The sequence below is a fragment of the Lissotriton vulgaris genome, chromosome 1_1 (genome assembly GCF_964263255.1).
Source record: "Lissotriton vulgaris chromosome 1_1, aLisVul1.2, whole genome shotgun sequence".
In the NCBI taxonomy this organism is placed as follows: Eukaryota; Metazoa; Chordata; class Amphibia; order Caudata; family Salamandridae; genus Lissotriton; species Lissotriton vulgaris.
This window is the reverse complement of record NC_141685.1, coordinates 233,183,174-233,200,127: the sequence shown is the minus strand read 5'-3', so window position 1 is coordinate 233,200,127 and position 16,954 is coordinate 233,183,174. Positions and strand designations below refer to the sequence as shown.

Here is a 16,954-nt window from a genome sequence, read left to right as displayed (position 1 = left end):
CCCATAAGAGGAGGTAAGGCATAAATTAGGAGTGAACTGAACACTGTTATGGGCAATTGGACTTCAAATAAAGTATGGAAGGCAGTAAGGTTACTTTTTTCATGTTATGCAGATTAAACACACAGGGGAATTAGCTCAAATGGTAGAGTGCTCGCTTAGCATGCGAGAGGTAGAGGGATCGATGCCCGCATTCTCCATTATAAATTTTGCATATATTTTATTTTTAACTTGTCATTGCCAAGGTCATTGCAGAGTAAGAACAGAAAAATCACAGATGGCTTTCAAATATGGTCTCATTATAACAACTAAAGTGGTTTAATCAAAAGGGTTCAGGTATTCTTTAGCATGTGAGAGGAATTTGAATTCTTATGCAATCTCAAAATGAAGTTCTCACAACGTCCGTTTTCATTTTCTCTTATTTTTTTTGACACTCTGTCCTCTGAAGGATGTATAAATCTGGCTTTCCTTGCAAAACAAGAGTAGAGGAATATCCAGGATTTGATTTTCTTCACAAGAAGGGATTGGTCTGCATACTGTCTTAAGGAGGGAGGCCGGCTAGCTCAGTCGGTAGAGTATGAGACTCTTAATCTCAGGGTCGTGGGTTCGAGCCCCACGTTGGGCGAAAACGAGTAATTTTTGCCTGAATATTGCATTGACTCTCATAATATGGAGATTAATCTTGCATTAGACATGCAATAACTCCCAAAAATTGTCCAGGAATGGATTTCCTTCATAAAAAATTATTAGTCTGCATACCATCTTGTAGTGGGAGCCCGGCTTGCTCAGTCGGTAGAGCATGAGACTCTTAATCTCAGGGTCGTGGGTTCGAGCCCCACGTTGGGCGAAAATGAGTCATTTTTGCTGGACTCTCATAATCTGGTGATTATTCTTGCATTAGATATGCAATAACTATCAAAAATGGTATCTCCCTTGGTTTCTCATTGGTGGGAAATTTAACTTCAAGATTAGGTAGGGTATGAGTTTAGATGAACACACCGCAATATCACTCATATTCGAGTAGTAAACAGGCCAACCTGAACTGTAAAACATCCCATAAGTGGAGGTAAGGCATATGTTAGGAGTGAACTGAACACTGTTATGGGCAATTGGACTTCAAATAAAGTGTGGAAGGCAGTGAGGTTACTTTTTTCATGTTATGCAGATTTAACACACAGGGGAATTAGCTCAAATGGTAAAGCGCTTGCTTAGCATGCGAGAGGTAGCGGGATCGATGCCCGCATTCTCCATTATAAAATTTGCATATATTTTATTTTTAACTTGTCATTGCCAAGGTCATTGCAGAGTAAGAACAGAAAAATCACAGATGGCTTTCAAATATGGTCTCATTATAACAACTAAAGTGGTTTAATCAAAAGGGTTCAGGTATTCTTTAGCATGTGAGAGGAATTTGAATTCTTATGCAATCTCAAAATGAAGTTCTCACAACTTCCGTTTTCATTTTCTCTTATTTTTTTTGACACTCTGTCCTCTGAAGGATGTATAAATCAGGCTTTCCTTGCAAAACAAGAGTAGAGGAATATCCAGGATTTGATTTTCTTCACAAAAAGTGATTGGTCTGCATACTGTATTAAGGAGGGAACCCCGCTAGCTCAGTCGGTAGAGCATGAGACTCTTAATCTCAGGGTCGTGGGTTCAAGCCCCACATTGGGCGAAAACGAGTAATTTTTGCCTGAATATTGCATTGACTCTCATAATATGGAGATTAATCTTGCATTAGACATGCAATAACTCCCAAAAATTGTCCAGGAATGGATTTCCTTCATAAAAAATGATTAGTCTGCATACCATCTTGAAGTGGGAGCCCGGCTAGCTCAGTCGGTAGAGCATGAGACTCTTAATCTCAGGGTCGTGGGTTCGAGCCCCACGTTGGGCGAAAATTAGTAATTTTTGCTGGATTATTGCATTGACTCTCATAATCTGGTGAATATTCTTGCATTAGACATGCAATAACTATCAAAAATGGTACCTCCCTTGGTTTCTCATTGGTGGGAAATTTAACTTCAAGATTAGCTAGGGTATGAGTCTAGATGAACACACCACAATATCACTCATATTCGAGTAGTAAAGAGGCCAACCTGAACTGTAAAACATCCCATAAGAGGAGGTAAGGCATAAATTAGGAGTGAACTGAACACTGTTATGGGCAATTGGACTTCAAATAAAGTATGGAAGGCAGTAAGGTTACTTTTTTCATGTTATGCAGATTAAACACACAGGGGAATTAGCTCAAATGGTAGAGTGCTCGCTTAGCATGCGAGAGGTAGAGGGATCGATGCCCGCATTCTCCATTATAAATTTTGCATATATTTTATTTTTAACTTGTCATTGCCAAGGTCATTGCAGAGTAAGAACAGAAAAATCACAGATGGCTTTCAAATATGGTCTCATTATAACAACTAAAGTGGTTTAATCAAAAGGGTTCAGGTATTCTTTAGCATGTGAGAGGAATTTGAATTCTTATGCAATCTCAAAATGAAGTTCTCACAACGTCCGTTTTCATTTTCTCTTATTTTTTTTGACACTCTGTCCTCTGAAGGATGTATAAATCTGGCTTTCCTTGCAAAACAAGAGTAGAGGAATATCCAGGATTTGATTTTCTTCACAAGAAGGGATTGGTCTGCATACTGTCTTAAGGAGGGAGGCCGGCTAGCTCAGTCGGTAGAGTATGAGACTCTTAATCTCAGGGTCGTGGGTTCGAGCCCCACGTTGGGCGAAAACGAGTAATTTTTGCCTGAATATTGCATTGACTCTCATAATATGGAGATTAATCTTGCATTAGACATGCAATAACTCCCAAAAATTGTCCAGGAATGGATTTCCTTCATAAAAAATGATTAGTCTGCATACCATCTTGAAGTGGGAGCCCGGCTAGCTCAGTCAGTAGAGCATGAGACTCTTAATCTCAGGGTCGTCGGTTCGAGCCCCACGTTGAGCGAAAATTAGTAATTTTTGCTGGATTATTGCATTGACTCTCATAATCTGGTGAATATTCTTGCATTAGACATGCAATAACTATCAAAAATGGTATCTCCCTTGGTTTCTCATTGGTGGGAAATTTAACTTCAAGATTAGCTAGGGTATGAGTCTAGATGAACACACCACAATATCACTCATATTCGAGTAGTAAAGAGGCCAACCTGAACTGTAAAACATCCCATAAGTGGAGGTAAGGCATAAGTTAGGAGTGAACTGAACACTGTTATGGGCAATTGGACTTCAAATAAAGTGTGGAAGGCAGTGAGGTTACTTTTTTCATGTTATGCAGATTAAACACACAGGGGAATTAGCTCAAATGGTAGAGCGCTCGCTTAGCATGCGAGAGGTAGCGGGATCGATGCCCGCATTCTCCATTATAAAATTTGCATACATTTTATTTTTAACTTGTCATTGCCAAGGTCATTGCAGAGTAAGAACAGAAAAATCACAGATGGCTTTCAAATATGGTCTCATTATAACAACTAAAGTGGTTTAATGAAAAGGGTTCAGGTATTCTTTAGCATGTGAGAGGAATGTGAATTCTTATGCAATCTCAAAATGAAGTTCTCACAACTTCCATTTTCATTTTCTCTTATTTTTTTTGACACTCTGTCCTCTGAAGGATGTATAAATCTGGCTTTCCTTGCAAAACAAGAGTAGAGGAATATACAGGATTTGATTTTCTTCACAAAAAGGGATTGGTCTGCATACTGTCTTAAGGAGGGAACCCGGCTAGCTCAGTCGGTAGAGCATGAGACTCTTAATCTCAGGGTCGTGGGTTCGAGCCCCACGTTGGGCGAAAACGAGTAATTTTTGCCTGAATATTGCATTGACTCTCATAATATGGAGATTAATCTTGCATTAGACATGCAATAACTCCCAAAAATTGTCCAGGAATGGATTTCCTTCATAAAAAATTATTAGTCTGCATACCATCTTGTAGTGGGAGCCCGGCTTGCTCAGTCGGTAGAGCATGAGACTCTTAATCTCAGGGTCGTGGGTTCGAGCCCCACGTTGGGCGAAAATGAGTCATTTTTGCTGGACTCTCATAATCTGGTGATTATTCTTGCATTAGATATGCAATAACTATCAAAAATGGTATCTCCCTTGGTTTCTCATTGGTGGGAAATTTAACTTCAAGATTAGGTAGGGTATGAGTTTAGATGAACACACCGCAATATCACTCATATTCGAGTAGTAAACAGGCCAACCTGAACTGTAAAACATCCCATAAGTGGAGGTAAGGCATATGTTAGGAGTGAACTGAACACTGTTATGGGCAATTGGACTTCAAATAAAGTGTGGAAGGCAGTGAGGTTACTTTTTTCATGTTATGCAGATTTAACACACAGGGGAATTAGCTCAAATGGTAAAGCGCTTGCTTAGCATGCGAGAGGTAGCGGGATCGATGCCCGCATTCTCCATTATAAAATTTGCATATATTTTATTTTTAACTTGTCATTGCCAAGGTCATTGCAGAGTAAGAACAGAAAAATCACAGATGGCTTTCAAATATGGTCTCATTATAACAACTAAAGTGGTTTAATCAAAAGGGTTCAGGTATTCTTTAGCATGTGAGAGGAATTTGAATTCTTATGCAATCTCAAAATGAAGTTCTCACAACTTCCGTTTTCATTTTCTCTTATTTTTTTTGACACTCTGTCCTCTGAAGGATGTATAAATTTGGCTTTCCTTGCAAAACAAGAGTAGAGGAATATCCAGGATTTGATTTTCTTCACAAAAAGGGATTGGTCTGCATACTGTCTTAAGCAGGGAGCCTGGCTAGCTCAGTCGGTAGAGCTTGAGACGTCATTGCCAAGGTCATTGCAGAGTAAGAACAGAAAAATCACAGATGGCTTTCAAATATGGTCTCATTATAACAACTAAAGTGGTTTAATCAAAAGGGTTCAGGTATTCTTTAGCATGTGAGAGGAATTTGAATTCTTATGCAATCTCAAAATGAAGTTCTCACAACTTCCATTTTCATTTTCTCTTATTTTTTTTGACACTCTGTCCTCTGAAGGAGGTATAAATCTGGCTTTCCTTGCAAAACAAGAGTAGAGGAATATCCAGGATTTGATTTTCTTCACAAAAAGGGATTGGTCTGCATACTGTATTAAGGAGGGAGCCCGGCTAGCTCAGTCGGTAGAGCATGAGACTCTTAATCTCAGGGTCGTGGGTTCGAGCCCCACGTTGGGCGAAAATGAGTAATTTTTGCCTGAATATTGCATTGACTCTCATAATATGGAGATTAATCTTGCATTAGACATGCAATAACTCCCAAAAATTGTCCAGGAATGGATTTACTTCATAAAAAATGATTAGTCTGCATACCATCTTGAAGTGTGAGCCCGGCTAGCTCAGTCGGTAGAGCATGAGACTCTTAATCTCAGGGTCGTGGGTTCGAGCCCCACGTTGGGTGAAAATGAGTAATTTTTGCTGGACTCTCATAATCTGGTGATTATTCTTGCATTAGACATGCAATAACTATCAAAAATGGTATCTCCCTTGGTTTCTCATTGGTGGGAAATGTAACTTAAAGATTAGCTAGGGTATGAGTCTAGATGAACACACCGCAATATCACTCATATTCGAGTAGTAAAGAGGCCAACCTGAACTGTAAAACATCCCATAAGTGGAGGTAAGGCATAAGTTAGGAGTGAACTTAACACTGTTATGGGCAATTGGACTTCAAATAAAGTGTGGAAGGCAGTAAGGTTACTTTTTTCATGTTATGCAGATTAAACACACAGGGGAATTAGCTCAAATGTTAGAGCGCTCACTTAGCATGTGAGAGGTAGCGGGATCAATGCCCGCATTCTCCATTATAAAATTTGCATACATTTTATTTTTAACTTGTCATTGCCAAGGTCATTGCAGAGTAAGAACAGAAAAATCACAGATGTCTTTCAAATATGGTCTCATTATAACAACTAAAGTGGTGTAATGAAAAGGGTTCAGGTATTCTTTAGCATGTGAGAGGAATTTGAATTCTTATGCAATCTCAAAATGAAGTTCTCACAACTTCCATTTTCATTTTCTCTTATTTTTTTTGACACTCTGTCCTCTGAAGGAGGTATAAATCTGGCTTTCCTTGCAAAACAAGAGTAGAGGAATATCCAGGATTTGATTTTCTTCACAAAAAGGGATTGGTCTGCATACTGTATTAAGGAGGGAGCCCGGCTAGCTCAGTCGGTAGAGCATGAGACTCTTAATCTCAGGGTCGTGGGTTCGAGCCCCACGTTGGGCGAAAATGAGTAATTTTTGCCTGAATATTGCATTGACTCTCATAATATGGAGATTAATCTTGCATTAGACATGCAATAACTCCCAAAAATTGTCCAGGAATGGATTTACTTCATAAAAAATGATTAGTCTGCATACCATCTTGAAGTGTGAGCCCGGCTAGCTCAGTCGGTAGAGCATGAGACTCGTAATCTCAGGGTCGTGGGTTCGAGCCCCACGTTGGGCGAAAATGAGTAATTTTTGCTGGACTCTCATAATCTGGTGATTATTCTTGCATTAGACATGCAATAACTATCAAAAATGGTATCTCCCTTGGTTTCTCATTGGTGGGAAATTTAACTTAAAGATTAGCTAGGGTATGAGTCTAGATGAACACACCGCAATATCACTCATATTCGAGTAGTAAAGAGGCCAACCTGAACTGTAAAACATCCCATAAGTGGAGGTAAGGCATAAGTTAGGAGTGAACTTAACACTGTTATGGGCAATTGGACTTCAAATAAAGTGTGGAAGGCAGTAAGGTTACTTTTTTCATGTTATGCAGATTAAACACACAGGGGAATTAGCTCAAATGTTAGAGCGCTCACTTAGCATGCGAGAGGTAGCGGGATCAATGCCCGCATTCTCCATTATAAAATTTGCATACATTTTATTTTTAACTTGTCATTGCCAAGGTCATTGCAGAGTAAGAACAGAAAAATCACAGATGTCTTTCAAATATGGTCTCATTATAACAACTAAAGTGGTGTAATGAAAAGGGTTCAGGTATTCTTTAGCATGTGAGAGGAATTTGAATTCTTATGCAATCTCAAAATGAAGTTCTCACAACTTCCATTTTCATTTTCTCTTATTTTTTTTGACACTCTGTCCCCTGAAGGATGTATAAATCTGGCTTTCCTTGCAAAACAAGAGTAGAGGAATATCCAGGATTTGATTTTCTTCACAAAAAGGGATTGGTCTGCATACTATCTTTAGGAGGGAACCCGGCTAGCTCAGTCGGTAGAGCATGAGACTCTTAATCTCAGGGTCGTGGGTTCGAGCCCCACGTTGGGCGAAAACGAGTAATTTTTGCCTGAATATTGCATTGACTCTCATAATATGGAGATTAATCTTGCATTAGACATGCAATAACTCCCAAAAATTGTCCAGGAATGGATTTCCTTCATAAAAAATGATTAGTCTGCATACCATCTGGAAGTGGGAGCCCGGCTAGCTCAGTCGGTAGAGCATGAGACTCTTAATCTCAGGGTCGTGGGTTTGAGCCCCACGTTGGGCGAAAATGAGTCATTTTTGCTGGACTCTCATAATCTGGTGATTATTCTTGCATTAGACATGCAATAACTATCAAAAATGGTATCTCCCTTGGTTTCTCATTGGTGGGAAATTTAACTTCAAGATTAGGTAGGGTATGAGTCTAGATGAACACACCACAATATCACTCATATTCGAGTAGTAAACGGGCCAACCTGAACTGTAAAACATCCCATAAGTGGAGGTAAGGCATAAGTTAGGAGTGAACTGAACACTGTTATGGGCAATTGGACTTCAAATAAAGTGTTGAAGGCAGTGAGGTTACTTTTTTCATGTTATGCAGATTTAACACACAGGGGAATTAGCTCAAATGGTAGAGCGCTCGCTTAGCATGTGAGAGGTAGCGGGATCGATGCCCGCATTCTCCATTATAAAATTTGCATACATTTTATTTTTAACACGTCATTGCCAAGGTCATTGCAGAGTAAGAACAGAAAAATCACAGATGGCTTTCAAATATGGTCTCATTATAACAACTAAAGTGGTTTAATCAAAAGGGTTCAGGTATTATTTAGCATGTGAGAGGAATTTGAATTCTTATGCAATCTCAAAATGAAGTTCTCACAACTTCCATTTTCATTTTCTCTTATTTTTTTTGACACTCTGTCCTCTGAAGGAGGTATAAATCTGGCTTTCCTTGCAAAACAAGAGTAGAGGAATATCCAGGATTTGATTTTCTTCACAAAAAGGGATTGGTCTGCATACTGTATTAAGGAGGGAGCCCGGCTAGCTCAGTCGGTAGAGCATGAGACTCTTAATCTCAGGGTCGTGGGTTCGAGCCCCACGTTGGGCGAAAATGAGTAATTTTTGCCTGAATATTGCATTGACTCTCATAATATGGAGATTAATCTTGCATTAGACATGCAATAACTCCCAAAAATTGTCCAGGAATGGATTTACTTCATAAAAAATGATTAGTCTGCATACCATCTTGAAGTGTGAGCCCGGCTAGCTCAGTCGGTAGAGCATGAGACTCTTAATCTCAGGGTCGTGGGTTCGAGCCCCACGTTGGGCGAAAATGAGTAATTTTTGCTGGACTCTCATAATCTGGTGATTATTCTTGCATTAGACATGCAATAACTATCAAAAATGGTATCTCCCTTGGTTTCTCATTGGTGGGAAATTTAACTTCAAGATTAGGTAGGGTATGAGTCTAGATGAACACACCACAATATCACTCATATTCGAGTAGTAAACAGGCCAACCTGAACTGTAAAACATCCCATAAGTGAAGGTAAGGCATAAGTTAGGAGTGAACTGAACACTGTTATGGGCAATTGGACTTCAAATAAAGTGTGGAAGGCAGTGAGGTTACTTTTTTCATGTTATGCAGATTTAACACACAGGGGAATTAGCTCAAATGGTAGAGCGCTCGCTTAGCATGTGAGAGGTAGCGGGATCGATGCCCGCATTCTCCATTATAAAATTTGCATACATTTTATTTTTAACTTGTCATTGCCAAGGTCATTGCAGAGTAAGAACAGAAAAATCACAGATGGCTTTCAAATATGGTCTCATTATAACAACTAAAGTGGTTTAATCAAAAGGGTTCAGGTATTCTTTAGCATGTGAGAGGAATTTGAATTCTTATGCAATCTCAAAATGAAGTTCTCACAACTTCCATTTTCATTTTCTCTTATTTTTTTTGACACTCTGTCCTCTGAAGGATGTATAAATCTGGCTTTCCTTGCAAAACAAGAGTAGAGGAATATCCAGGATTTGATTTTCTTCACAAAAAGGGATTGGTCTGCATACTGTCTTAAGGAGGGAGCCCGGCTAGCTCAGTCGGTAGAGCATGAGACTCTTAATCTCAGGGTCGTGGGTTCGACCCCCATGTTGGGCGAAAACGAGTAATTTTTGCCTGAATATTGCATTGACTCTCATAATATGGAGATTAATCTTGCATTAGACATGCAATAACTCCCAAAAATTGTCCAGGAATGGATTTCCTTCATAAAAAATGATTAGTCTGCATACCATCTGGAAGTGGGAGCCCGGCTAGCTCAGTCGGTAGAGCATGAGACTCTTAATCTCAGGGTCGTGGGTTTGAGCCCCACGTTGGGCGAAAATGAGTCATTTTTGCTGGACTCTCATAATCTGGTGATTATTCTTGCATTAGACATGCAATAACTATCAAAAATGGTATCTCCCTTGGTTTCTCATTGGTGGGAAATTTAACTTCAAGATTAGGTAGGGTATGAGTCTAGATGAACACACCACAATATCACTCATATTCGAGTAGTAAACAGGCCAACCTGAACTGTAAAACATCCCATAAGTGGAGGTAAGGCATAAGTTAGGAGTGAACTGAACACTGTTATGGGCAATTGGACTTCAAATAAAGTGTTGAAGGCAGTGAGGTTACTTTTTTCATGTTATGCAGATTTAACACACAGGGGAATTAGCTCAAATGGTAGAGCGCTCGCTTAGCATGTGAGAGGTAGCGGGATCGATGCCCGCATTCTCCATTATAAAATTTGCATACATTTTATTTTTAACACGTCATTGCCAAGGTCATTGCAGAGTAAGAACAGAAAAATCACAGATGGCTTTCAAATATGGTCTCATTATAACAACTAAAGTGGTTTAATCAAAAGGGTTCAGGTATTATTTAGCATGTGAGAGGAATTTGAATTCTTATGCAATCTCAAAATGAAGTTCTCACAACTTCCATTTTCATTTTCTCTTATTTTTTTTGACACTCTGTCCTCTGAAGGAGGTATAAATCTGGCTTTCCTTGCAAAACAAGAGTAGAGGAATATCCAGGATTTGATTTTCTTCACAAAAAGGGATTGGTCTGCATACTGTATTAAGGAGGGAGCCCGGCTAGCTCAGTCGGTAGAGCATGAGACTCTTAATCTCAGGGTCGTGGGTTCGAGCCCCACGTTGGGCGAAAATGAGTAATTTTTGCCTGAATATTGCATTGACTCTCATAATATGGAGATTAATCTTGCATTAGACATGCAATAACTCCCAAAAATTGTCCAGGAATGGATTTACTTCATAAAAAATGATTAGTCTGCATACCATCTTGAAGTGTGAGCCCGGCTAGCTCAGTCGGTAGAGCATGAGACTCTTAATCTCAGGGTCGTGGGTTCGAGCCCCACGTTGGGCGAAAATGAGTAATTTTTGCTGGACTCTCATAATCTGGTGATTATTCTTGCATTAGACATGCAATAACTATCAAAAATGGTATCTCCCTTGGTTTCTCATTGGTGGGAAATTTAACTTCAAGATTAGGTAGGGTATGAGTCTAGATGAACACACCACAATATCACTCATATTCGAGTAGTAAACAGGCCAACCTGAACTGTAAAACATCCCATAAGTGAAGGTAAGGCATAAGTTAGGAGTGAACTGAACACTGTTATGGGCAATTGGACTTCAAATAAAGTGTGGAAGGCAGTGAGGTTACTTTTTTCATGTTATGCAGATTTAACACACAGGGGAATTAGCTCAAATGGTAGAGCGCTCGCTTAGCATGTGAGAGGTAGCGGGATCGATGCCCGCATTCTCCATTATAAAATTTGCATACATTTTATTTTTAACTTGTCATTGCCAAGGTCATTGCAGAGTAAGAACAGAAAAATCACAGATGGCTTTCAAATATGGTCTCATTATAACAACTAAAGTGGTTTAATCAAAAGGGTTCAGGTATTCTTTAGCATGTGAGAGGAATTTGAATTCTTATGCAATCTCAAAATGAAGTTCTCACAACTTCCATTTTCATTTTCTCTTATTTTTTTTGACACTCTGTCCTCTGAAGGATGTATAAATCTGGCTTTCCTTGCAAAACAAGAGTAGAGGAATATCCAGGATTTGATTTTCTTCACAAAAAGGGATTGGTCTGCATACTGTCTTAAGGAGGGAACCCGGCTAGCTCAGTCGGTAGAGCATGTGACTCTTAATCTCAGGGTCGTGGGTTCGAGCCCCACGTTGGGCGAAAATGAGTAATTTTTGCCTGAATATTGCATTGACTCTCATAATATGGAGATTAATCTTGCATTAGACATGCAATAACTCCCAAAAATTGTCCAGAAATGGATTTCCTTCATAAAAAATGATTAGTCTGCATACCATCTTGAAGTGGGAGCCCGGCTAGCTCAGTCGGTAGAGCATGAGACTCTTAATCTCAGGGTCGTGGGTTCGAGCCCCACGTGGGGCGAAAATGAGTCATTTTTGCTGGACTCTCATAATCTGGTGATTATTCTTGCATTAGACATGCAATAACTATCAAAAATGGTATCTCCCTTGGTTTCTCATTGGTGGGAAATTTAACTTCAAGATTAGGTAGGGTATGAGTCTAGATGAACACACCACAATATCACTCATATTCGAGTAGTAAACAGGCCAACCTGAACTGTAAAACATCCCATAAGTGGAGGTAAGGCATAAGTTAGGAGTGAACTGAACACTGTTATGGGCAATTGGACTTCAAATAAAGTGTGGAAGGCAGTGAGGTTACTTTTTTCATGTTATGCAGATTTAACACACAGGGGAATTAGCTCAAATGGTAGAGCGCTCCCTTAGCATGTGAGAGGTAGCGGGATCGATGCCCGCATTCTCCATTATAAAATTTGCATACATTTTATTTTTAACACGTCATTGCCAAGGTCATTGCAGAGTAAGAACAGAATAATCACAGATGGCTTTCAAATATGGTCTCATTATAACAACTAAAGTGGTTTAATCAAAAGGGTTCAGGTATTCTTTAGCATGTGAGAGGAATTTGAATTCTTATGCAATCTCAAAATGAAGTTCTCACAACTTCCGTTTTCATTTTCTCTTATTTTTTTTGACACTCTGTCCTCTGAAGGATGTATAAATCTGGCTTTCCTTGCAAAACAAGAGTAGAGGAATATCCAGGATTTGATTTTCTTCACAAAAAGGGATTGGTCTGCATACTGTCTTAAGGAGGGAGCCCGGCTAGCTCAGTCGGTAGAGCATGAGACTCTTAATCTCAGGGTCGTGGGTTCAACCCCCACGTTGGGCGAAAACGAGTAATTTTTGCCTGAATATTGCATTGACTCTCATAATATGGAGATTAATCTTGCATTAGACATGCAATAACTCCCAAAAATTGTCCAGGAATGGATTTCCTTCATAAAAAATTATTAGTCTGCATACCATCTTGAAGTGGGAGCCCGGCTAGCTCAGTCGGTAGAGCATGAGACTCTTAATCTCAGGTTTGTGGGATCGAGCCCCACGTTGGGCGAATATGAGTAATTTTTGCTGGACTCTCATAATCTGGTGATTATTCTTGCATTAGACATGCAATAACTATCTAAAATGGTATCTCCCTTGGTTTCTCATTGGTGGGAAATTTAACTTCAAGATTAGGTAGGGTATGGGTCTAGATGAACACACCACAATATCACTCATATTCGAGTAGTAAACAGGCCAACCTGAACTGTAAAACATCCCATAAGTGGAGGTAAGGCATAAATTAGGAGTGAACTGAACACTGTTATGGGCAATTGGACTTCAAATAAAGTGTGGAAGGCAGTGAGGTTACTTTTTTCATGTTATGCAGATTAAACACACAGGGGAATTAGCTCAAATGGTAGAGCGCTCGCTTAGCATGCGAGAGGTAGCGGGATCGATGCCCGCATTCTCCATTATAAAATTTGCATATATCTTATTTTTAACTTGTCATTGCCAAGGTCATTGCAGAGTAAGAACAGAAAAATCACAGATGGCTTTCAAATATGGTCTCATAACAACTAAAGTGGTTTAATCAAAAGGGTTCAGGTATTCTTTAGCATGTGAGAGGAATTTGAATTCTTAGGCAATCTCAAAATGAAGTTCTCACAACTTCCATTTTCATTTTCTCTTATTTTTTTGACACTCTGTCCTCTGAAGGATGTCTAAATCTGGCTTTATTTGCAAAACAAGAGTAGAGGAATATCCAGGATTTGATTTTCTTCACAAAAAGGGATTGGTCTGCATACTGTCTTAAGGAGGGAGCCCGGCTAGCTCAGTCGGTAGAGCATGAGACTCTTAATCTCAGGGTCGTGGGTTCGACCCCCATGTTGGGCGAAAACGAGTAATTTTTGCCTGAATATTGCATTGACTCTCATAATATGGAGATTAATCTTGCATTAGACATGCAATAACTCCCAAAAATTGTCCAGGAATGGATTTCCTTCATAAAAAATGATTAGTCTGCATACCATCTTGAATTGGGAGCCCGGCTAGCTCAGTCGGTAGAGCATGAGACTCTTAATCTCAGGGTCGTGGGTTCGAGCCCCACGTTGGGCGAAAATGAGTAATTTTTGCTGGACTCTCATAATCTGGTGATTATTCTTGCATTAGACATGCAATAACTATCAAAAATGGTATCTCCCTTGGTTTCTCATTGGTGGGAAATTTAACTTCAAGATTAGGTAGGGTATGAGTCTAGATGAACACACCACAATATCACTCATATTCGAGTAGTAAACAGGCCAACCTGAACTGTAAAACGTCCCATAAGTGGAGGTAAGGCATAAGTTAGGAGTGAACTGAACACTGTTATGGGCAATTGGACTTCAAATAAAGTGTGGAAGGCAGTGAGGTTACTTTTTTCATGTTATGCAGATTTAACACACAGGGGAATTAGCTCAAATGGTAGAGCGCTCGCTTAGCATGTGAGAGGTAGCGGGATCGATGCCCGCATTCTCCATTATAAAATTTGCATACATTTTATTTTTAACTTGTCATTGCCAAGGTCATTGCAGAGTAAGAACAGAAAAATCACAGATGGCTTTCAAATATGGTCTCATTATAACAACTAAAGTGGTTTAATCAAAAGGGTTCAGGTATTCTTTAGCATGTGAGAGGAATTTGAATTCTTATGCAATCTCAAAATGAAGTTCTCACAACTTCCATTTTTATTTTCTCTTATTTTTTTTGACACTCTGTCCTCTGAAGGATGTATAAATCTGGCTTTCCTTGCAAAACAAGAGTAGAGGAATATCCAGGATTTGATTTTCTTCACAAAAAGGGATTGGTCTGCATACTGTCTTAAGGAGGGAACCCGGCTAGCTCAGTCGGTAGAGCATGAGACTCTTAATCTCAGGGTCGTGGGTTCGACCCCACGTTGGGCGAAAACGAGTAATTTTGCCTGAATATTGCATTGACTCTCATAATATGGAGATTAATCTTGCATTAGACATGCAATAACTCCCAAAAATTGTCCAGGAATGGATTTCCTTCATAAAAAATGATTAGTCTGCATACCATCTTGAATTGGGAGCCCGGCTAGCTCAGTCGGTAGAGCATGAGACTCTTAATCTCAGGGTCGTGGGTTCGAGCCCCACGTTGGGCGAAAATGAGTCATTTTTGCTGGACTCTCATAATCTAGTGATTATTCTTGCATTAGACATGCAATAACTATCAAAAATGGTATCTCCCTTGGTTTCTCATTGGTGGGAAATTTAACTTGAAGATTAGGTAGGGTATGAGTCTAGATGAACACAACACAATATCACTCATATTCGAGTAGTAAACAGGCCAACCTGAACTGTAAAACATCCCATAAGTGGAGGTAAGGCATAAGTTAGGAGTGAACTGAACACTGTTATGGGCAATTGGACTTCAAATAAAGTGTGGAAGGCAGTGAGGTTACTTTTTTCATGTTATGCAGATTTAACACACAGGGGAATTAGCTCAAATGGTGGAGCGCTCGCTTAGCATGTGAGAGGTAGCGGGATCGATGCCCGCATTCTCCATTATAAAATTTGCATACATTTTATTTTTAACTTGTCATTGCCAAGGTCATTGCAGAGTAAGAACAGAAAAATCACAGATGGCTTTCAAATATGGTCTCATTATAACAACTAAAGTGGTTTAATCAAAAGGGTTCAGGTATTCTTTAGCATGTGAGAGGAATTTGAATTCTTATGCAATCTCAAAATGAAGTTCTCACAACTTCCATTTTTATTTTCTCTTATCTTTTTTTGACACTCTGTCCTCTGAAGGATGTATAAATCTGGCTTTCCTTGCAAAACAAGAGTAGAGGAATATCCAGGATTTGATTTTCTTCACAAAAAGGGATTGGTCTGCATACTGTCTTAAGGAGGGAGCCCGGCTAGCTCAGTCGGTTGAGCATGAGACTCTTAATCTCAGGGTCGTGGGTTCGACCCCCACGTTGGGCGAAAACGAGTAATTTTTGCCTGAATATTGCATTGACTCTCATAATATGGAGATTAATCTTGCATTAGACATGCAATAACTCCCAAAAATTGTCCAGGAATGGATTTCCTTCATAAAAAATGATTAGTCTGCATACCATCTTGAAGTGGGAGCCCGGCTAGCTCAGTCGGTAGAGCATGAGACTCTTAATCTCAAGGTTGTGGGTTCGAGCCCCACGTTGGGCGAAAATGAGTAATTTTTGCTGGACTCTCATAATCTGGTGATTATTCTTGCATTAGACATGCAATAACTATCAAAAATGGTATCTCCCTTGGTTTCTCATTGGTGGGAAATTTAACTTCAAGATTAGGTAGGGTATGAGTCTAGATGAACACACCACAATTTCACTCATATTCGAGTAGTAAACAGGCCAACCTGAACTGTAAAACATCCCATAAGTGGGGGTAAGGCATAAGTTAGGAGTGAACTGAACACTGTTATGGGCAATTGGACTTCAAATAAAGTGTGGAAGGCAGTGAGGTTACTTTTTTCATGTTATGCAGATTTAACACACAGGGGAATTAGCTCAAATGGTAGAGCGCTCGCTTAGCACGCGAGAGGTAGCGGGATCGATGCCCGCATTCTCCATTATAAAATTTGCATACATTTTATTTTTAACTTGTCATTGCCAAGGTCATTGCAGAGTAAGAACAGAAAAATCACAGATGGCTTTCAAATATGGTCTCATTATAACAACTAAAGTGGTTTAATCAAAATGGTTCAGGTATTCTTTAGCATGTGAGAGGAATTTGAATTCTTATGCAATCTCAAAATGAAGTTCTCACAACTTCCGTTTTCATTTTCTCTTATTTTTTTGACACTCTGTCCTCTGAAGGATGTATAAATCTGGCTTTCCTTGCAAAACAAGAGTAGAGGAATATCCAGGATTTGATTTTCTTCACAAAAAGGGATTGTTCTGCATACTGTCTTAAGGAGGGAGCCCGGCTAGCTCAGTCGGTAGAGCATGAGACTCTTAATCTCAGGGTCGTGGGTTCGAGCCCCACGTTGGGCGAAAATGAGTAATTTTTGCCTGAATATTGCATTGACTCTCATATTATGGAGAAAAATCTTGCATTAGACATGCAATACCTCCCAAAACTTGTCCAGGAATGGATTTCCTTCATAAAAAATGATTAGTCTGCATACCATCTTGAAGTGGGAGCCCGGCTAGCTCAGTCGGTAGAGCATGAGACTCTTAATCTCAGGGTTGTGGGTTCGAGCCCCA

General features: G+C 39.6%; 15 non-coding genes across 15 annotated transcripts; all 15 read left to right on the top strand.

Moving 5' to 3' along the window:
• Positions 1–1,821: 1,821 nt before the first annotated feature.
• Positions 1,822–1,894, top strand: TRNAK-CUU (transfer RNA lysine (anticodon CUU)). The gene has a single exon. It is a non-coding gene; the product is annotated as a tRNA-Lys (tRNA).
• Positions 1,895–3,298: 1,404 nt separating this feature from the next.
• On the top strand, positions 3,299–3,371 carry TRNAA-AGC (transfer RNA alanine (anticodon AGC)). The gene has a single exon. It is a non-coding gene; the product is annotated as a tRNA-Ala (tRNA).
• A 1,753-nt stretch (positions 3,372–5,124) lies between these two features.
• TRNAK-CUU (transfer RNA lysine (anticodon CUU)) lies at positions 5,125–5,197 on the top strand. The gene has a single exon. It is a non-coding gene; the product is annotated as a tRNA-Lys (tRNA).
• A 977-nt stretch (positions 5,198–6,174) lies between these two features.
• TRNAK-CUU (transfer RNA lysine (anticodon CUU)) lies at positions 6,175–6,247 on the top strand. The gene has a single exon. It is a non-coding gene; the product is annotated as a tRNA-Lys (tRNA).
• Positions 6,248–6,396: 149 nt separating this feature from the next.
• TRNAT-CGU (transfer RNA threonine (anticodon CGU)) lies at positions 6,397–6,469 on the top strand. The gene has a single exon. It is a non-coding gene; the product is annotated as a tRNA-Thr (tRNA).
• Positions 6,470–8,274: 1,805 nt separating this feature from the next.
• Positions 8,275–8,347, top strand: TRNAK-CUU (transfer RNA lysine (anticodon CUU)). Its single transcript has one exon. It is a non-coding gene; the product is annotated as a tRNA-Lys (tRNA).
• Positions 8,348–8,496: 149 nt separating this feature from the next.
• On the top strand, positions 8,497–8,569 carry TRNAK-CUU (transfer RNA lysine (anticodon CUU)). The gene has a single exon. It is a non-coding gene; the product is annotated as a tRNA-Lys (tRNA).
• Positions 8,570–10,374: 1,805 nt separating this feature from the next.
• TRNAK-CUU (transfer RNA lysine (anticodon CUU)) lies at positions 10,375–10,447 on the top strand. The gene has a single exon. It is a non-coding gene; the product is annotated as a tRNA-Lys (tRNA).
• Positions 10,448–10,596: 149 nt separating this feature from the next.
• TRNAK-CUU (transfer RNA lysine (anticodon CUU)) lies at positions 10,597–10,669 on the top strand. The gene has a single exon. It is a non-coding gene; the product is annotated as a tRNA-Lys (tRNA).
• Positions 10,670–13,099: 2,430 nt separating this feature from the next.
• Positions 13,100–13,172, top strand: TRNAA-AGC (transfer RNA alanine (anticodon AGC)). Its single transcript has one exon. It is a non-coding gene; the product is annotated as a tRNA-Ala (tRNA).
• A 570-nt stretch (positions 13,173–13,742) lies between these two features.
• Positions 13,743–13,815, top strand: TRNAK-CUU (transfer RNA lysine (anticodon CUU)). The gene has a single exon. It is a non-coding gene; the product is annotated as a tRNA-Lys (tRNA).
• Positions 13,816–14,790: 975 nt separating this feature from the next.
• TRNAK-CUU (transfer RNA lysine (anticodon CUU)) lies at positions 14,791–14,863 on the top strand. The gene has a single exon. It is a non-coding gene; the product is annotated as a tRNA-Lys (tRNA).
• A 978-nt stretch (positions 14,864–15,841) lies between these two features.
• Positions 15,842–15,914, top strand: TRNAK-CUU (transfer RNA lysine (anticodon CUU)). The gene has a single exon. It is a non-coding gene; the product is annotated as a tRNA-Lys (tRNA).
• Positions 15,915–16,244: 330 nt separating this feature from the next.
• Positions 16,245–16,317, top strand: TRNAA-AGC (transfer RNA alanine (anticodon AGC)). Its single transcript has one exon. It is a non-coding gene; the product is annotated as a tRNA-Ala (tRNA).
• A 351-nt stretch (positions 16,318–16,668) lies between these two features.
• On the top strand, positions 16,669–16,741 carry TRNAK-CUU (transfer RNA lysine (anticodon CUU)). Its single transcript has one exon. It is a non-coding gene; the product is annotated as a tRNA-Lys (tRNA).
• Positions 16,742–16,954: the final 213 nt, after the last annotated feature.